Genomic DNA, 19,035 nt, shown 5'->3' on the forward strand with positions numbered 1-19,035 from the left:
CTCCATTGATTTCATTAACCATTTTAAAAATACCTTACAGTTTGACTTAACATTTTAGTATAGTGTGCCTACAATTGAAAATCACCATTACAGGAGAGAAGCTACTTCTTTAAGGGGTTTACTCCTCCCTTGAAGCGTTAACTAAAAGCCAAAAATAAGTAGAAACACCCCAGTTTGTAATTCAACCTAACAATTTATTTTTGCTCCACTGCAAATTAAAGTTCATAAACCAGTTTTCTGCTGATGTCCATTAAATTCAAATGTTTCCTTTGTTTCAGCACTCATTTGTTTTATAGGAATTCGACAATTTGTCAAAAATAGAACCCGGTTAGTTCCAATTAGTATGTGACCCAGTACACATTTCAACAAATCCAGTATGTGTGTTGATATATACAAAGCAACATCATATCTTCATAGCTATATAAGCAGATAGTATTGATAGATGGGTTTAGTTCCCACCACAATTCTAACTTTTCAGAAACTTTTCTATTAAAAACTCTTTTGAGACATCACCTTTATTCATAAATCATACACACATTTTATATCTGCATCTAGGCTCCACTTTGCTTACACGTATATATCATTAGAATATTTGCATGATTGTTCATATTCTTAGGCTAACATATATAAACAAAACACATAGCAATAGGAAAATTTAGCAACTAAATATGCAAGCATTGAGTATACTCAGGCATGCTATTCAACAACTGTATGATATAATTCAATCTTTCCAAAGAAAATATATGTTTTGTGTAAGAGTGTCTTCGTCAAACTCGATGAAGGTTCTCTAGGAATTTGTACTGAACTTTTTTGTCTATTAAAAAAATAATATGTAAAGCCGTCTGACTGATGCTTAAATAAGAGGAAAATTTTAATTAAAAGAATCTGATTCTCTTATTGTCTACCATTTGTAAATGTAATACACTAATTGGACCTATTTCCAAACAAAGAGAGTACAATCTTCTAGTCAAGATCCTATCCACACATTAACATAAATGCAAGAGTAGTGTCGGAAAATTAATCATTAACCACAGTGCTTCAAGCTAATATATATTTTAAAATTTACTGGTCACTTCCTAAATATGATGGTCATCAAAAATCATTCCTTTTACTTTTCAGATAATGATTTACTTTTTTGATGGATTATTCAATAGTTAAAACCAGTAATCAAGAAAAACCAACCAGTTGAATGTATCAGAGTTAAACAGACTAATATATATATTAAAATAAGCATTACCTTGGTCTGATTTTTCATAAAGGATAGCAGATCTCTTGCCAGGTGACACCATTTCTTTGGGTTCTGTGGGTAAAAAGAAAAGAGATTAATAAAAACCTTTCTTTTCACCCTTTAAATGCTTCTTTAAAAATATTTATTAGTAATAAAGGTCAGAGAAGAAAATCATTTAACAAAATATTCAGCTCCATTCAGCAGCTGCCTTGGGAACCACTTGCTTTAAATGACAAATAACTTCCCAAAAGCTCCCCTATCCCCCCGCAGCTGAAAACAAGGGTGACTGCCACAGATCCTCAGCCCTGTTTTCTTTGCTTCTCTCTCTTTTCTCACATGGGAACAAGACTAGCACTCGAGCAAGGAAAAGAATTAGCTTCAATCATTTCAAAAGATAAGATGTAATCCATGTTGGGACAGAACATTTACTTGGAATGCAACAGACTGAAATGGAATTTGCAATTATCTAACTTAGTTTCCTCCCTCCCCCAGTGAGTATGGCTTTTAAAATATTTGTGCAAGTTTGGGTGTTTTTCTATTCTGTCTTTCCACAAAATTGATAAAATGAGATACTGTGGATTGACATGGTAAATAATTGCAGATTACCCTCCTTAGGAGCTGCAATTTTAGAGCTTTTCTAAGCTGCAGTGAGGAGAAAAGTACTTTATAGGAGACAAAAGTTATGAAAATATATCTTATTCCTTCCCTTAGCATATAACCATCTTGAGGAGTGTCCCAGGAAGGATTTTATTGCGTCATTATCTGAATGTTCAGATTGCAGGATAAGAAATTCAAGTCTAAGCCATAGCTCTCCAGGAAGGACTATCACATAGATAGGTAAGAATTTTAAATTCACCCCTTAAGAAAGTTATTTGACTGAAGAAATGTTAACGGTTAAAAGCAACGTTGATTACTTGACTGTAACAGTCATTATAAGAACAGTCATATAACTGCAATCACCAAAACATCTTACTAGCTGTGTGAACGTAGGCAAGGAAATTAAACTCTGTAAACCTTCCTTTCTCACCTGTAATATCGGAATGCTAATTCTTTCTACTTCATAGAACTGATAGGATAAATAGGTGAGATAAATACACAGAAAGGACACAGAATTAATGAATGTTAGCCAATATAATTATGAACATCACTATTACTATTATTATCATTGTTCTCCTTTAAAAAAAGAAATCTTGCAACCCCTTTGAAAATCACTGCCCTGGTGAGCCACATGGTGGAATGATTAAAATCCTACCATCCTGGATGGTATTTAATTTGCTGATTTATTAGTCACACTCTGTGATGGCAAAGGAAATAGAGTTCTTTTAGGTCTTTGGGCAGGTAAGGGAAAAAGATTAAACAGCATTTCAGGAGAATAAGTAACCTGTCACTCCACTGCAGTAGCTTCCTTTGACTTTGCTGGGGATTTTAATTTAAAGATGTCCTCCAAGAAATTGGGATACTTCAAGATTCACTTAAAGCAAATGACCAATGTCTGCTCTTGTAAATACTCAATCCAATTCAGAAAACATCTACTGAGCTCCGATTGCAAGGAAGGGTATACCACAGACTTTAGAGAAACCATTATAAATAGAAAGGACTCAAGAAAAACAGTTTAGTGGAAGAAAGGTTTGTAAGTAATTCATGAAAAAACCATCATTAACCAACATACAACAAGACCCATATATATGCTGTCTACAAGAGACCCACTTCAGACCTAAGGACACATACAGACTGAAAGTGAAGGGATGGAAAAAGATATTCCATGCAAATGGAAATCAAAAGAAAGCTGGAGTAGCAATTCTCATATCAGACAAAATAGACTTTAAAACAAAGACTATTACAAGAGACAAAGAAGGACACTACATAATGATCAAGGGATCAATCCAAGAAGAAGATATAACAATTGTAAATATTTATGCACCCAACATAGGAGCACTTTAATACATAAGGCAAATACTAACAGCCATAAAAGGGGAAATCGACAGTAACACAATCATAGTAGGGGACTTTAACACCCCACTTTCACCAATGGACAGATCATCCAAAATGAAAATAAATAAGGAAACACAAGCTTTAAATGACATATTAAGCAAGATGAACTTAATTGATATTTATAGGACATTCCATCCAAAAACAACAGATTACACTTTCTTCTCAAGCGCTCATGGAACATCTCTAGAATAGATCATATCTTGGGTCACAAATCAAGCCTTGGTAAATTTAAGAAAATTGAAAACGTGTCAAGTATCTTTTCTGACCACAACGCTATGAGACTAGATATCAATTACAGGAAAAACTCGGTAAGAAATACAAACACATGGAGGCTAAACAACACACTACTTAATAACCAAGAGATCACTGAAGAAATCAAAGAGGAAATCAAAAAATACCTAGAAACAAATGACAATGAAAACACAATGGCCCAAAACCTATGGGATGCAGCAAAAGCAGTTCTAAGAGGGAAGTTTATAGCAATACAATCCTACCTTAAGAAACAAGAAACATCTCAAATAAACAACCTAACCTTACACCTAAAGCAATTAAAGAAAAAAGAACAAAAAAACCCCAAAGTTAGCAGAAGGAAAGAAATCATAAAGATCAGATCACAAATAAATGAAAAAGAAATGAAGGAAACGATAGTAAAGATCAATAAAACTAAAAGCTGTTCCTCTGAGAAGATAAACAAAATTGATAAACCATTAGCCAGACTCATCAAGAAAAAAGGGAGAAGACTCAAATCAACAGAATTTGAAATGAAAAAGGAGAAGTAACAACTGACACTGCAGAAATAAAAAGGATCATGAGATTACTACAGCAACTAGATGCCAATAAAATGGACAACCTGGAAGAAATGGACAAATTCTTAGAAATGCACAACCTTCCAAGACTGAATCAGGAAGAAATAGAAAATATAAACAGACCAATTACAAGCACTGAAATTGAAACTGTGATTAAAAATCTTCCAACAAACAAAAGCCCAGGACCAGATGGCTTCACAGGTGAATTCTATCAAACATTTAGAGAAGAGCTAACACGTATCCTTCTCAAACTCTTCCAAAATATAGCAGAGGGAGGAACACCCCCAAACTCATTCTACGAGGCCACCATCACTCTGATACCCAAACCAGACAAAGATGTCACAAAGAAAGAAAATTAAAGGCCAATATCACTGATGAACATAGATGCAAAGATCCTCAACAAACTACTAGCAAACAGAATCCAACAGCAAATTAAAAGGATCATACACTATGATCAGGTGGGGTTTATCCCAGGAATGCAAGGATTCTTCAATATACACAAATCAATCAACGTGATACACCATATTAACAAATTGAAGGAGAAAAACCATATGATCATCTCAATAGATGCAGAGAAAGCTTTCAACAAAATTCAACACCCATTTATGATAAAAACCCTCCAGAAAGTAGGCATAGAGGGAACTTTCCTCAACATAATAAAGGCCATATATGACAAACCCACAGCCAACATCGTCCTCAATGGTGAAAAACTGAAACCATTTCCACTAAGATCAGGAACAAGACAAGGTTGCCCACTCTCACCACTATTATTCATCATAGTTTTGGAAGTTTTAGCCACAGCAATCAGAGAAGAAAAAGAAATAAAAGGAATCCAAATCAGAAGAGAAGAATTAAAGCTGTCACTGTTTGCAGATGACATGATACTATACATAGAGAATCCTAAAGATACTACCAGAAAACTCCTAGAGCTAATCAATGAATTTGGTAAAGTAGCAGGATACAAAATTAATGCACAGAAATCTCTTGCATTCCTATAGACTAATGATGAAAAATCTGAAAGTGAAACTAAGAAAACACTCCCGTTTACCATTGCAACAAAAAGAATAAAATAGCTAGGAATAAACCTACCTAAGGAGACAAAAGACCTGTATGCAGAAAATTATAAGACACTAATGAAAGAAATTAAAGATGATACCAACAGATGGAGAGAGATACCATGTTCTTGGATTGGAAGAATCAACACTGTGAAAATGACTCTACTACCCAAAGCAATCTACAGATTCAATGCAATCCCTATCAAACTACCACTGGCATTTTTCACAGAACTAGAACAAAAAATTTCACAATTTGTATGCAAACACAAAAGACCCCGAATAACAAAAGCAATCTTCAGAAAGAAAAACGGAGCTGGAGGAATCAGGCTCCCTGACTTCAGTCTATACTACAAAGCTACAGTAATCAAGACAATATGGTACTGGCACAAAAACAGAAATACAGATCAATGGAACAGGATAGAAAGCCCAGAGATAAACCCATGCACATATGGTCACCTTATCTTTGATAAAGGAGGCAAGAATATACAATGGAGAAAAGACAGCCTCTTCAATAAGTGGTGCTGGGAAAACTGGACAGCTACATGTAAAAGAATGAAATTAGAACACTCCCTAACACCATACACAAAAATGAACTCAAAATGGATTAAAGACCTAAATGTAAGGCCAGACACCATCAAACTCTCAGAGGAAAACATAGGCAGAACACTCTATGACATAAATCACAGCAAGGTCCTTTTTGACCCACCTCCTAGAGAAATGGAAATAAAAACAAAAATAAACAAATGGGACCTAATGAAACTTAAAAGCTTTTGCACAGCAAAGGAAACCATAAACAAGATGAAAAGACAACCCTCAGAATGGGAGAAAATATTTGCAAATGAAGTAACTGACAAAGGATTAATCTCCAAAACGTACAAGCAACTCATGCAGCTCAATACCAAAAAAGCAAACAACCCAATCCAAAAATGGGCAGAAAACCTAAATAGACATTTCTCCAAAGAAGATATATAGATTGCCAACAAACACATGAAAGAATGCTCAATATCGTTAATCATTAGAGAAATGCAAATCAAAACTACAATGAGATATCATCTCACACCAGTCAGAATGGCTGTCATCAAAATATGTACAAACAATAAATGCTGGAGAGGGTGTGGAGAAAAGGGAACCCTCTTGCACTCTTGGTGGGAATGTAAGTTGATACAGCCACTATGGAGAACAGTATGGAGGTTCCTTAAAAATCTAAAAACAGAAGTACCATATTACCCAGCAATCCCACTACTGGGCATATACCCTGAGAAAACCATAATTCAAAAAGAGTCATGTACTCAAATGTTCATTGCAGCTCTATTTACAATAGTCATGACATGGAAACAACCTAAGCGTCCATCAACAGATGAATGGATAAAGAAGATGTGGCACATATATACAATGGAATATTACTCCGCCATAAAAAGGAATGAAACTGAGTTAGTTGTAGTGAGGTGGATGGACCTAGAGTCTGTCATACAGAGTGAAGTAAATCAGAAAGAGAAAAACAAATACCGTATGTTAACACATATATATGGAATCTAAAAAACAAACAAACAAAATGGTCATGAAGAACCTAGGGGCAAGATGGGAATAAAGACACAGACCTACTAGAGAATGGACTTGAGGATACGGGGAGGTGGAAGGGTAAGCTGGGACAAAGTGAGAGAGTGGCATGGACATATATACACTACCAAATGTAAAATAGATAGCTAGTGGGAAGCAGTCGCATAGCACAGGGAGATCAGCTCGGTGCTTTGTGACCAGCTAGAAGGATGGGATAGGGAGGGTGGGAGGGAGGGAGACGCAAAAGCGAAGAGATATGGGGATAGATGTATATGTATAACTGATTCACTTTGTTATAAAGCAGAAACTAATACACCATTGTAAAGCAATTATACTCCAATAAAGATGTTAAAAAAACAACAACAACATACAATGTGTTGAAGCAACAGAACAAATTGAAAGAATATTCTGCAGTTAGGAAAGGGTCATTTAAAAAATAATCATATGACATCACTTATACGTGGAATCTAAAAAATGATACAAATGAACCTATTTACAAAACATAAATGGACTCACAGACATAGAAAACAAACTTAGGTTACCAAAGGGAAAGGAGGGTGGGGGGGAGGGGTAAATTAGGAGTTTGGGATTAACATACACACACTACTGTATATAAAATAGATAACCAACAAGGACCTACTGTATAGCACAGGGAACTCTACTCACTGCTGTGTAATAAGCTATATGGGAAAAGAATCTGAAAAAGAATAGACATATGTATATGCATAACTGAATCACTTTGGTGCTGTACACCTGAAACTAACACAACATTGTAAATCAATTATGCTCCAATATAAAATAAAATTATTTTTAAAAATAATAGTAAATAAATAATCTTAAAAAAAATTCAATCAGAATAACTGAACTGATGTACACTCACTGACCATCAGTCCTGTTTGGTCTAAGAAAATTTCACAGGAGGGAAGGACTTGGAAAGACTAAGTCTGTCAGGCAGGTAAGTAGGGATGGAAGTTAAGATGACATTACATGGAGGAAGGGTAGACCCTTAATCTAATATGACTGGTGTCCTCATAAGATGAGACACAAATACAAACATATACACAGACAGGAGAATACCACGTGAAGAAAAAGACACAGAGGGAGATGTCCATGTAACTAGGGAGGCAGAGATGTGCTTACAAGCCAAGGAATGCAAGGATTGCCGGCAACACCAGAAGGTGAGAAAGTCATGATCCCCTAGCGCTTTCAGAGAGAACATGGCCCTGTTGACATCTTGACTTTGGACTTCTAGCCTCCAGAACTGTGAGAGAATAAATATCTCCTGTTCTAAGCTACCCAGGTTGTGGTAGTTTGTTACAGCAGCCCGAGGAAACTAATGCAACATCTTTTGAGCCAATAAGAATTAGGCCTTTACCCATACCCTGAACACCTGAGGCTTTAAAAACTTATAGTTACATTGATTCACCATAGCCTCAATTTAGAAATTAGAATACCCAGCTACATATAAAAAGCTGACTTGAACTTCAAATTGTCTACCCTCCATCGCTAGGATCTGCTGCAGTGGAAACCAGCAGCCAGTGAAGAAGGTCCCCTTTTGTTTCTCCAGGTCCTTCCTCCTCAGCCAGTTAACCTTGGTTCCAATGCCTCTGGAATATGGGAGTGGAGTGAAAGAGGGGAGGTGGGGACAGAATGGTCAATGGAGAAGGAAAGGTGACTTTCTGGTCACTGATCTAAGTGGGCTGCTATATAGTTAACGCTGATTCTTAACCAATGGATGCTTTTCCAGGTTCTTCAGTGATTGCTCCCTCTTCTCCAATCACTGGGGACCTTTCATCTGTACAACCCTTGATGGGAGTCATACACCTCACTTTATCACTTACTACATCCTCAGCTCCAAGTGACACCTTCAGCTTCTCTCTGCTGAGACCAGCTCAGCCTCAGGGCAGCCTTTGGGGACAGGACCTAGACAGCCTCATGATGACGTCCACGTTCACTGCACACATCTGCTCCACAGGGAACTCTCCAGCAAACCCTGGGAAAATGGGCTAATCCCAATTCAGCCTCTTTCCTTTGTTCTACCATGAGCTGCTCACTAGCTCATCTCCTGGCCTTTACATTCATTAGAAACCAACACTGTCTCTACTGCCACCTCCAAGACTTCAAGGAATACATATTAAACTCTCACTGAGTCTCCTTGATGCACCTCTTTCTAGCACTTAGAGGGGAAAAGTGGAAGTGCTACACAACCTACCTCCTTGTGGACATGGCTAGTGAAGCCTCAGTTCACTAAAAAGAAATCTGCCTTTAATTTCCAGATCCCCCACCCCTTTTGTATTGGGAATGTAGGGGTCATCTAACTAGCTCTCATGCTCCTACGAGGGAATTTCTACAAGGTAATGTATCTCATATATCACTTTGGTGTCTGATAGCTATTGCCTTAAGAGGTGAAAATTTTCCAGTTTTACAGCCTGTGATATTAGTTTTCATAATTTGAGCTTTAAAAGACCCATGGGGGAAGCAGCTACAAATTGTAAAATATGTCTACTGGATTTTTTTTAAGTTTCCTGAACATTCCATGAATTTTACATTGTTCTTCAATATAACTTCTTTTCAGTCAGGAAGGTGCTCAATGGCTCCCATGTTCTTCTCTCCCAGTTCCTTTTCTCCATGTCTATTCCTTCTGCTTGTGGTTCAATTCTTTTCAGCACCTTCAAATTTACTGCCTTATCAAAGCTTTAATGCCAACTTCTCCCCAGGTGATCCCTGGGATACTTTGGACTCTGTTGATTTTATCATTCTCTGACCTTGTACACCAATTATAATCAATGCCTATAATTTATATTGCCTTTTTGGGTTGTCTTGTGCTGTCATGTCTTCCCAACTATATTTTAAGTTCCTAAAAGACCATTATTGTATCTTGTGCTTCTCACCTATCCCCGTCAGTGCTTAATTCAATACTCAGCACGTGGGAAGGAGAGTCCTAATAAGAATATAGCCACTTGCTATGTATTAAATATCTATTAACCAATATAAGACAGAGCTAACATGCAGCATAAATATCTCACCATGTTCTGTGATAGAAATTGCATAACAAATCCCTATTGTTGTGAAAAATTTAAAGAACGTTTGAACAAATATGTCAGATAGGAAGGAGGCATAGGGAAATGATAAATGAGAGAGAAGATAGGCCATCATATAACAAGGGTGCTATTATTTGGAAATATATCTACATTTAATACTTTTGCATTTTTCTATGTCTGACCTCACCCGTCTGCCAGGGGTAGCACTTGCCTCAAGAAGGATTAGGATTGTTACAAGATAAATAAAATAAGAAAGGTGTTTAGAGTTTGACATCTAGCAAGAATTCTTGGTCCAGAGCAAGACTATAGTCTTGTAGATCAAGCTTTCCTTAGAGAAAACAGGATTTTAAAGAACACAATCTTTGCTGTCATTAACATATTGGAAGTCGGACCTAGAGAACCAGATCACAGAGTTCTGCAATGTCAAGAGCACAGAAAATATAAGGTATGATGTAAAGGATATGGAAAACTACCCTGGGTTCAAGAGTTGTATGGAGAAGATAGAAGAGAAAAGGGTCAAACATCGAGTCATTATTTTCCTTCTCTAAGTTTAAACCCCACATGAACATGGTAATAGGAGCATTATGACTAACAGACTACCTTCCAGGGCACAGACTGGAGAGAACTCTGAGAAAACCAGCATTCAGCATTTAACATGACATAGAAGCAATCAGGGGGCATTAGAGGAGGGAGGGAAGCTTCTACAGACATGAACCTGAAACAGAATCCCATTATCCTATAGCCAACGTGTGGCATCTCAAGGAGACATAAGTTCCCAAGGGCCCTGAGTAGGGGACACAAGAGTCCTGGGTGGGCATGGCCCCCCTACTCCCCTCCTCCAAAATGAGATCATAAGAGGCCCACTGCCCCCCACTCCAAGTCACAATGCCATAGGGGAAGAGTAGAAGAAAGGAAAAAAAATCTGAAAGCACAACCATTCACCCAAAAGTTGTCTGAGTCATCCACCCCTAAAAGGAACTAAAAAGGTAAAAAGGAACTAAAAGGTATCTAGTCCAGTGTCATCATTTTTCAGATGAGAAAACTAAAGGCCAAACTCATTTACTCAAGAGTGTGATGCAAATGAGGACAGAGCAGAGGCAATAATTCCAATTTTACTAGCACCTACTGAAATGCTAACACGCCTTCCTACTCTCTCACCTAGAGTCCAGCTTTTCTTTTTATTATGAATATCAATTAATGCTACCACTCAGTTAATATTTTAAAACAAAAATTCCAATAATATTTTTAAATAAAAATAACAATGGAGACAATAATTTTAAATCCCTTTCTTTTAATGAGTAATGAAATAGATTTAAAATTAAACTAACAAATATTGAGTCTGCAGAAAAATTATTAGTTTTATTTAATTAGCAAATTTAGCAAGGTTACTGAATTAGGGTCATTGTACAAAAATCAATTGTGCTACCATATAAAAACAAACAAACAAAACATAGAAATTATACATTATTAAAATAGAATTAACCTCAAATACCCTGGAATAAACCTAACAAAAGATGTTTATGACTTCTACACCAAAATACCATAAAACATTACTTAGAGAAAATAAAGCAGACAAAAAGAGATAGATCATGCTCATAGATTGAAAGACTCAGTATAATAAGGTTATCAATTCTCCCCAAATTAATCCATGTATTCAGTGTACTCACAATCAAAATCACAGTAGTTTTTTTGTTTTAATTTTACAAGCTAAAATTTATACAGGAATGCAAAGGGCCAAGATTAGTCAAGGTGATATTAAAGAAAAATAAAACTGGAGGTCTTCAATTACCAGATATCAAACTTATTGGAAAGCTCTTGTCATTAACAAGTGTGTAATTGGTACAAAAGCAGACAAACAGATATACGGAATGAAAGAGAGTCCAGAAACAAACCTATACGAATTATGACAACTAATTATACAAGTAAATTACGGCAAGTGTGACAATGTCGAGCAGTGGGAAGAGGGCAACCGCTCTACTAAATCATACCGACTGAATTGTACAACCATTTGTGATAAAAAGTGAATCTTAACTCCTACACATACAAAAATATGTTTCAGAAGGTTATATATCTAAATGTGGTTGATAAAACAATAAAGCTTTTAGAAGAGAGTATCTTTCCCTTTGGGGTAGACAATGATTTCTTAAAGAGAACAGAAGTGGTAACCATAAATGGAAAACACAGTAAGTTTGACTACATTTAAATTAAGAACTTTGGTACAGAAATATCGAATCACTATGTTATGTAACAGAAACTAACTTAGTGCTACAGGTCAACTACACTTCAAAAACAAAGAAACAAACAAACTCATAGAAAAAGAGATCAGATTTGTGGTTACAAGAGGTGGAGCATGGGAGGCGGGATTGGATGTAGGTGGTCAAAGGGTACAAACACCCAAGTATGCGATAAATAGATACTAGAATGTGATGCACATGATAGATATAATTAACACTGCTGTATGTTCTGTGTGAGAGTTGTTAAGAGAGTAAAACCTAAGAGTTCTCATTACAAGGAAAAAATATTTTTTTTTAATTTTGTATCTATGTGAGAGGATGGATGTTCACTAAACCTACCGTGGTCATCATTTCATAATGTATGTAAGCCAGATCATTAGGCTGTACACCTTAAACTTATACAGTGCTGTGTGTCAATTATATCTTAGTAAAACTAGGAGAAAAATAAAGTTTCATTCTCACCCAGAAAACAGGGTTAAAAAAAAAACCACTAATGCTCATCAAATGATGCCAAGTAGACAATGAAATGGTAAGCCACAGAGTGCAAGAAGAAACTTTGAAATACATATATCAGATAATGACTCATATTCACGATATTTAAATAAACTCCTATAAATCAATAAGAACAAGGCAGACAACTCAGTAGAAAAGTGGACAAAAGACATAAACAGAAACTGCACAAAAGAGGACATTCAAATTTTCAATAAACGTATTAAAATTTCCTCAACTCTAGTCCTTTGTAAATGCAAATTAAAAATCACAATGAGATACCGCTACACACAGACAAATGTGACTAAAATTAAAAGGACAAAAAAAAAAAAAAAAGGACAGAAAATATCAAGAGTGGACAAGAATATGGAACAATGATACTGTCACATCCACTTGATGTGGGCAGAGAGTAGGAACTGGAGTAATTTTAGAAAACAGTTTGGTAGTATCTACTAAAGGTGGACATATACAATACCTTATGGCTGGGCAAATTCCACTACTGGGTTTATAACCACTCTAAAGGCGTACTATGGTTGCCAAAAATTATGTACAAGAATGTTCACAGTAGGACTCTTTACAGTAGGAAAAAACTGGAAACAGCCCAAATCTCCATTAACAGTAGAACAGGTGAACAAATTAAGATCTATTCATACAATGAAATGCTATACACTAATGAGAATGAACAAACCACAGTTACATGAACAACATGGATGAATATCACAAACAACGTTTAGGGTAAGAAGTCATACGCAAAAAAGTACATACAACATGACAGCATTTATATAAAATGTGGGAGGGACCTCTTGTGGGTTATATAGTGACTGGGAAGAGGACATAAGGGGAGCTTTTGAGGTACTGATGTTAGTCTCTTTCTTGACCTGCCTTTTGGATCTTCAGCTGTGTTCACTGTGCAAAAATGTATCAAGTTGTACACTTAAGATTTGCCCACTTTTCTATATGCATGTTGTACTTCAATAAGTTTTTTTAAGTGGCATTGGAATCTCCACCCATCTGTCTGAACCACTTGAAAAAAAGGCACAAATAAATTTTAAGATGATCCCTGATTTTAAAGATGATTGGGAAGAAATAAAAGAGCAGATTTCAATCTGTAAATGTTTTTCCTCAGCATCAAGTTCAATGACTCAGGACAGCAGCTGGAGACAGAACATTAGTGTTTTCCCTGGAACACAAGCCATTTTTCATATTTTTCACATATAACGTTCCTCCCAAATTGAATAACTCGTTGATTTTGTTTAATAAAGGGGAATCTAGCATAAAATGTATGTATATGCCATTTTAAAGCATATTTGCATATTTAACAGTACATATGTTTGAGAAATTTTTTTAATTTGGGCTACATTAGCCAGGAAATACCTAGAGACAGATTTTAAGCATTATACCTGACCTTTGACATTATTTCCTTTTGCAAATACTAAAGTTGCTGCCAACTGGATACCTTTCTAATTTCCCCTTGCTTATTATTTTATGAAACAATTACTTCAGGGAAGGAAAACACAAACAAAACAAAGGTTTAGAACTGTAGGTTTTTAGAAGTGTCTGCATTTAAACTTTGGAAAGAAAATATACATATAAAAGAAGAAATACAATTAACACTTACCTCTGTCTGCAAGCAATAAGATACAAAAAAATTTTTCATCTCTTTATTATAATTATACCTAGATTAAGCATCAATAATAGATAAACCACAAAGGTAATAATCAGGCCCAGGCATTTCCTGCCAGAGGAAAGGCAGAAATAAAATAGCAACAAAAAAGCCACATTCCATGTTTAAAACATACAAAAAAATGAATACTGGGAATAATTAAAATCTATCCTTTTGTTTTTTAATATTTAGACCTTTTCTCAGTTGATGAAAACAGTCTTCTCTAAATGATATACTCTAATTTCACTGATAATTTTATTTACTTAATCTTAAATTTTTCACTTTCTATTGTTTATTCAAATAAATAATGAAAATATTTTCCCACAGGCAATTTAGCAAGAAAATGGACCCAAGAAAACGTCTACTATTTGAACACTATTTTTAAAATTCTAGGTCTGAATTAGAAGTACCTTATTATTATTATTGTGATAATAAAAAATAAACATTTAGTGCTGTCAAATATAAACCAGACATTGTTCTGAGTTGCTGTCTTATACATTTAATACTCATAACAATCTTAACTGCTGTGTATGCTATTATCCCATTTTATAGATGAGGAAAGTGAAGGACAGGTTGATTACTGGAAGTTACCTGAGCCACAGAGCTAGTGAGCAAAGGCAGAAGGATCTGAAGGCAGGTAGCTATCACCAATCCCATTCCCTTAACTCTTCCACTGATACTGTACCTCTGCTATTTCCACGTGAGTTCCCATTACTATGGTACGTATTCTGTCCTGTGGTCTTATTATTTAAATATATTAATATTAATTCTTACTGCAAAGCTTCCCATTGTACTCTAAATGTACGTTGTATAAAAATTTTCTATTCTATGTATGTCTTTGCTATTTTTTATATTTTTCATGTATTCATTAGAATTGCAAACACACTATACTTTGAATATACAGGGGGTACTATCTCCTAAGATTTTAAAGCAATTTACATATATCATGCCACTTACATTTAAACACACATATACATTCAGTACTTGTCTCTGAATTGATTTTTATACATTTTATTGTATATTTTTCTCACCTTTTATCTCATGCTATTGCCAAAGTCAAATTCTCAGACTCCAGGCCCTTTATTATCAAAGGGTGGTTCATAAACAAGCAGCCTCACCATGTCCTCAGAGCTTGTTTAGAAATACAGAATTCCAGGCACCACCCTAGACCAATGGTAGACCAACAAGTGATCTCTAGGAATATTAAAGTTTAAGAAACTTGCTTTAGATAATATATTCCTCTAAACTAAAGGTTTTCTGAATCCTTGCTTCAGCTAATTTATTTCTGTAGGTTTTGTGAAAGGTATTCTTATCAATTTTACCACTAAGTGTTTTGGTCTGTTAAAATTATTATTGAGGGCTTCACTGTCTCTATCAGCTTTACTGCCTGCAGTGTTACTGAATTTTACTGAATTAACTCTTGAGGACGTAAAACAGAAGCTTCCTTTCTAGGGTTGTCTGTAAAGCTATTTGCTTGCAACGTGCTGTATCCCACCCCCCCCCCAAGTGACTACAAATGCCATCAACTGGAAACAGACAGGCAGAGCTGACATGCTTGAGCTCTGGTGTATAGCCTTGTAAATGTCTAAGAGAGCTCCTAAATTAAACGATCAATAGCAGAGTAGCTACTGTTTTCTCTAAATCCTGGGAGATTTTATGCTATATTATAGCACAACGTTGATCTCAGTTCCTTTGTGAATTCTTCTCAGGTTTCCTTAGTTTTCAGGTATTCACTTATAAACTGCCCTAGGGTTTCCTGTTTTTGTATATAAGTTGTCCTGAAAAGGTTCCAGAAAAATATCTTAGTAGCAATACAGGATTTTGCTTCTGGCTGAAGCAACCACCATCAACACAACCAAAATCAAACGTAATAATTAATAAAACCCTCAAAGAGAAATATCCATATGGAAAACCATCAAAATAAGTTTCAAAAACAGTAAATTAATGCCAAAAACATAAACCTTAAAATAAGACAAATTTTGTAATATAAAATTCTGGGCTAGTAAGTGCTTTTTTACTATTTTAATGAAGCACCAGTACCCATATCGTGAAAAAAATTATCAAATTTCTTTACCACCTTATCTCTTGCTGTTGGTTCTTGAACGGATTTCCAACATACGAGCTAGCTGAGACAAGGTTAATTTGCTTGACTATATAGCATCAAGGAAGATCATTCTTTAAAATTCTGCCAATAGGAAAATAAAGGAGTATGACCTGCTTATTAGATAGTAAAAAGGAAATAATTTTAATTGCGTCAGCTGTGATAACCATAAATTGGTTACATAAGATAAATATCCTTATCTTTCAGAAATGTACACTGAAGTAAATTGGGTTGAAATGTCAAAAAAATTGCCAATCAGGACATACTAGTACACACCACCACCAGTAAGAATGAAATAAAAGTACCACTAACAAAAAGAGAAAGAGGGAAATTAGGAATCCAGAAGACATCAAAAATAAATTTTAATATCAATGCAGGAGGCTTAAATAAGCTATTATTAGTCCATTGGATTAAAAGTGATGAAAGAAAAGATAATTAAAAAAAAATTCATAATATCACTGAACTAACACCTTATATTTGAAAAATGCTATGAGCACATTTTATTGGCCTCTTTCTCAAGCTAATTACTATGATAAGTTTTTAATATATATCATTACTCTTAATCTTTAAAATAACAATTTAGGAAAGAACTGACGAACGCTTTGCCCACTTTCATACTGACTTGGCCCAAGGAGAGAAGTTTTGCACCTCTTTACAGTCTTTCTATTTGATATTATCTACCCCCATAGGATAATGAAAGATAATTTGATTAGTCAGATAGTCATATTTTATTTATAGGTGGGTTCTGTGCCTAAATGCATTAAAGCAAGTATAAAACTTTGTCCAAAAATTTGGAAATTAACCCATTAAAAAAATTTTTAATTAAATTAACTCTTACTTTCACCCTTGTTCTAGGAGTCAACAAATTTGGTGGAGTATATAAACAACAAAACTAACACAGCAAAAGACAATTTTATGATGCTGAAAGTATTCGTGCACAGAAAACCCAAACAATATCTAAATGCAAGAAAAAGAAGTAATCTATAAAAAGGAAATTACAGTTGAATGTCTCCGGATTCCACTACCAAAGTACTACAGAAAAAAAAGGGGGACAAAAATAAAAACTGTATGGTGCTCAATCAGGAGATTTCTGCTTCTGGTAACACAGACACTAGTAATTTTTAAAAGGCCCCTTCTTCAAAACATCTAGAATGCTTACTAGAATACAACAAACATATTTTAAAATGCATTGTTCAGCTCATAATGAAATAAGATTGACCTTACAGTGCCAAAATGAAGACAGAGCTGAAACAATAGTAGCAACCACATGCAAAAATCATGAGTGCCCTGCTAGTGTTTTACTAACAGTAGGATCTTGAAGCCTTGGATTTTAATAGTCTGACAGGAAATAGTGGACAAGACTTTAGGTTTGAAAATGATCGGGGAGGGACTTCCCTGGTGGCGCAGTTGTTAAGAATCTGCCTGCCAATGCAGGGGACACAGGTTGGATCTCTCATCCGGGAAGATCCCACATGCCGCGAAGAAACTAGGGCATGTGGGATCTTCTGAGCCTGCGCTCTAGAGCCTGGGAGCCACAACTACTGAAGCCCGTGCACCTAGAGCCTGTGCTCCACAACAAGAGAAGCCACTGCTATGAGAAGCCCACACACCACAACAAAGAGTAGTCCCCACTCTCCGCAACTGGAGAAAGCCCCTGCGCAGCAACAAAGATCCAATGCAGCCAAAAATAAATAAATAAATAAATATTTTTTTTAAAAAAGAAAGAAAATGATGGGGGAGTTGGAATTAAGAATATCAAAAAGCCCAAAAGGGTATGAAAATTTTTAAATGCCTTCTACTAAGGGAAAGTGACAAGGGGAAAATGATCTGTGACATCCCTAGCTTGGAGTAGAGAAGAAAAGCATTCTTCTAAAAATGCATAACTCGTAGTTCTTCCCCTATGGCTTTTGGGCTTGGATTATACTGATTACAAATCCTGACAAACTTCAAGCAGAGAAATTAACTTAAAGAAGCAAATTAAATCCCCTCCAAAGTAATATAACCTCATTTCAGACCTCTTAGGATTCCCAGAATTTTTAAAAAGCCAAAAATGAGCTCCGAAGTAACACAACCAACAAGAAAATGGGCCTTCATAAAGGAGAGTCCAAAGAAGCATCAAACAGCAGAATTAGACTGCCAAGGACTTCAGACTTTGTAATTGTCACATACATAACATAGAATGAATATACTACTAAACATATAAAACAGGAAACAAAAACATGAGACAGGAAAAAGAGTACAAAAACCATTTGGAATTTTAAAAGACAAAAGAAAACTTCAGGAAAAAATAAATAAAATTACAATCTCAATAGATGCTTTGAATAGAAAATTGGGTACAACTTTAGAGAGAGTTAATAAACTGAAAGATACACTTGAACAAATATATAAAATACAACAAAGAAAGGAAAGGCGATGAAACCTATGTAAGATGAAGGAGAGAATATGTGACCAATCAGATTCCCTGAAAGGCAAATAAGAGAGAATGGAAGAGAGGCCAGGGCCAGACCTAGGGTGAGGCAAGTGAGGCAGCTAGGGCAAAAAATTTAAGGAGGCATTTACTCTTCTTAAATTTTGCAACCTGGAACAGGCAATACCCAGAAAGACAACTGGCTAAAGGTTTTTCAGAATTGAAACTTGGTATCTAGGAAACAAAGTTTTCCAAGCAGGATAAATAAAAAGAAATTCATACCTGTAGACAACAGTGAAACTGCTGAATACCATCAAAGACAAAGAGGACTTAAAAATAGCCAGAAATAAAAGACTGACTACTTTAGTAGACTCTGTTGGTTCGCTGGTCATATCAGCCAGTGGACTCACACCTACCCTTCTTTGATAATTGTCTTCAGCTTACTAGAAATATCTCAGTTTC

The 19,035-nt window shown here is 35.5% G+C and overlaps 1 protein-coding gene across 7 annotated transcripts in view; it reads right to left on the reverse strand.

Annotated features, from left to right (window-relative positions):
* Nucleotides 1-19,035, reverse strand: part of INPP4B (inositol polyphosphate-4-phosphatase type II B) — a 745,855-nt gene that overhangs the window by 604,438 nt on the left and 122,382 nt on the right. For all 7 annotated transcript variants that reach the window (XM_036853321.1, XM_036853318.1, XM_036853314.1 and 4 more), the window contains one exon: nt 1,238-1,300. The gene's annotated coding sequence lies outside the window, so the exon portion shown is untranslated. The remainder of the gene's footprint in view (nt 1-1,237; nt 1,301-19,035) is intronic.

This window comes from Balaenoptera musculus, chromosome 5 (genome assembly GCF_009873245.2).
Source record: "Balaenoptera musculus isolate JJ_BM4_2016_0621 chromosome 5, mBalMus1.pri.v3, whole genome shotgun sequence".
Lineage (NCBI taxonomy): Eukaryota > Metazoa > Chordata > Mammalia > Artiodactyla > Balaenopteridae > Balaenoptera > Balaenoptera musculus.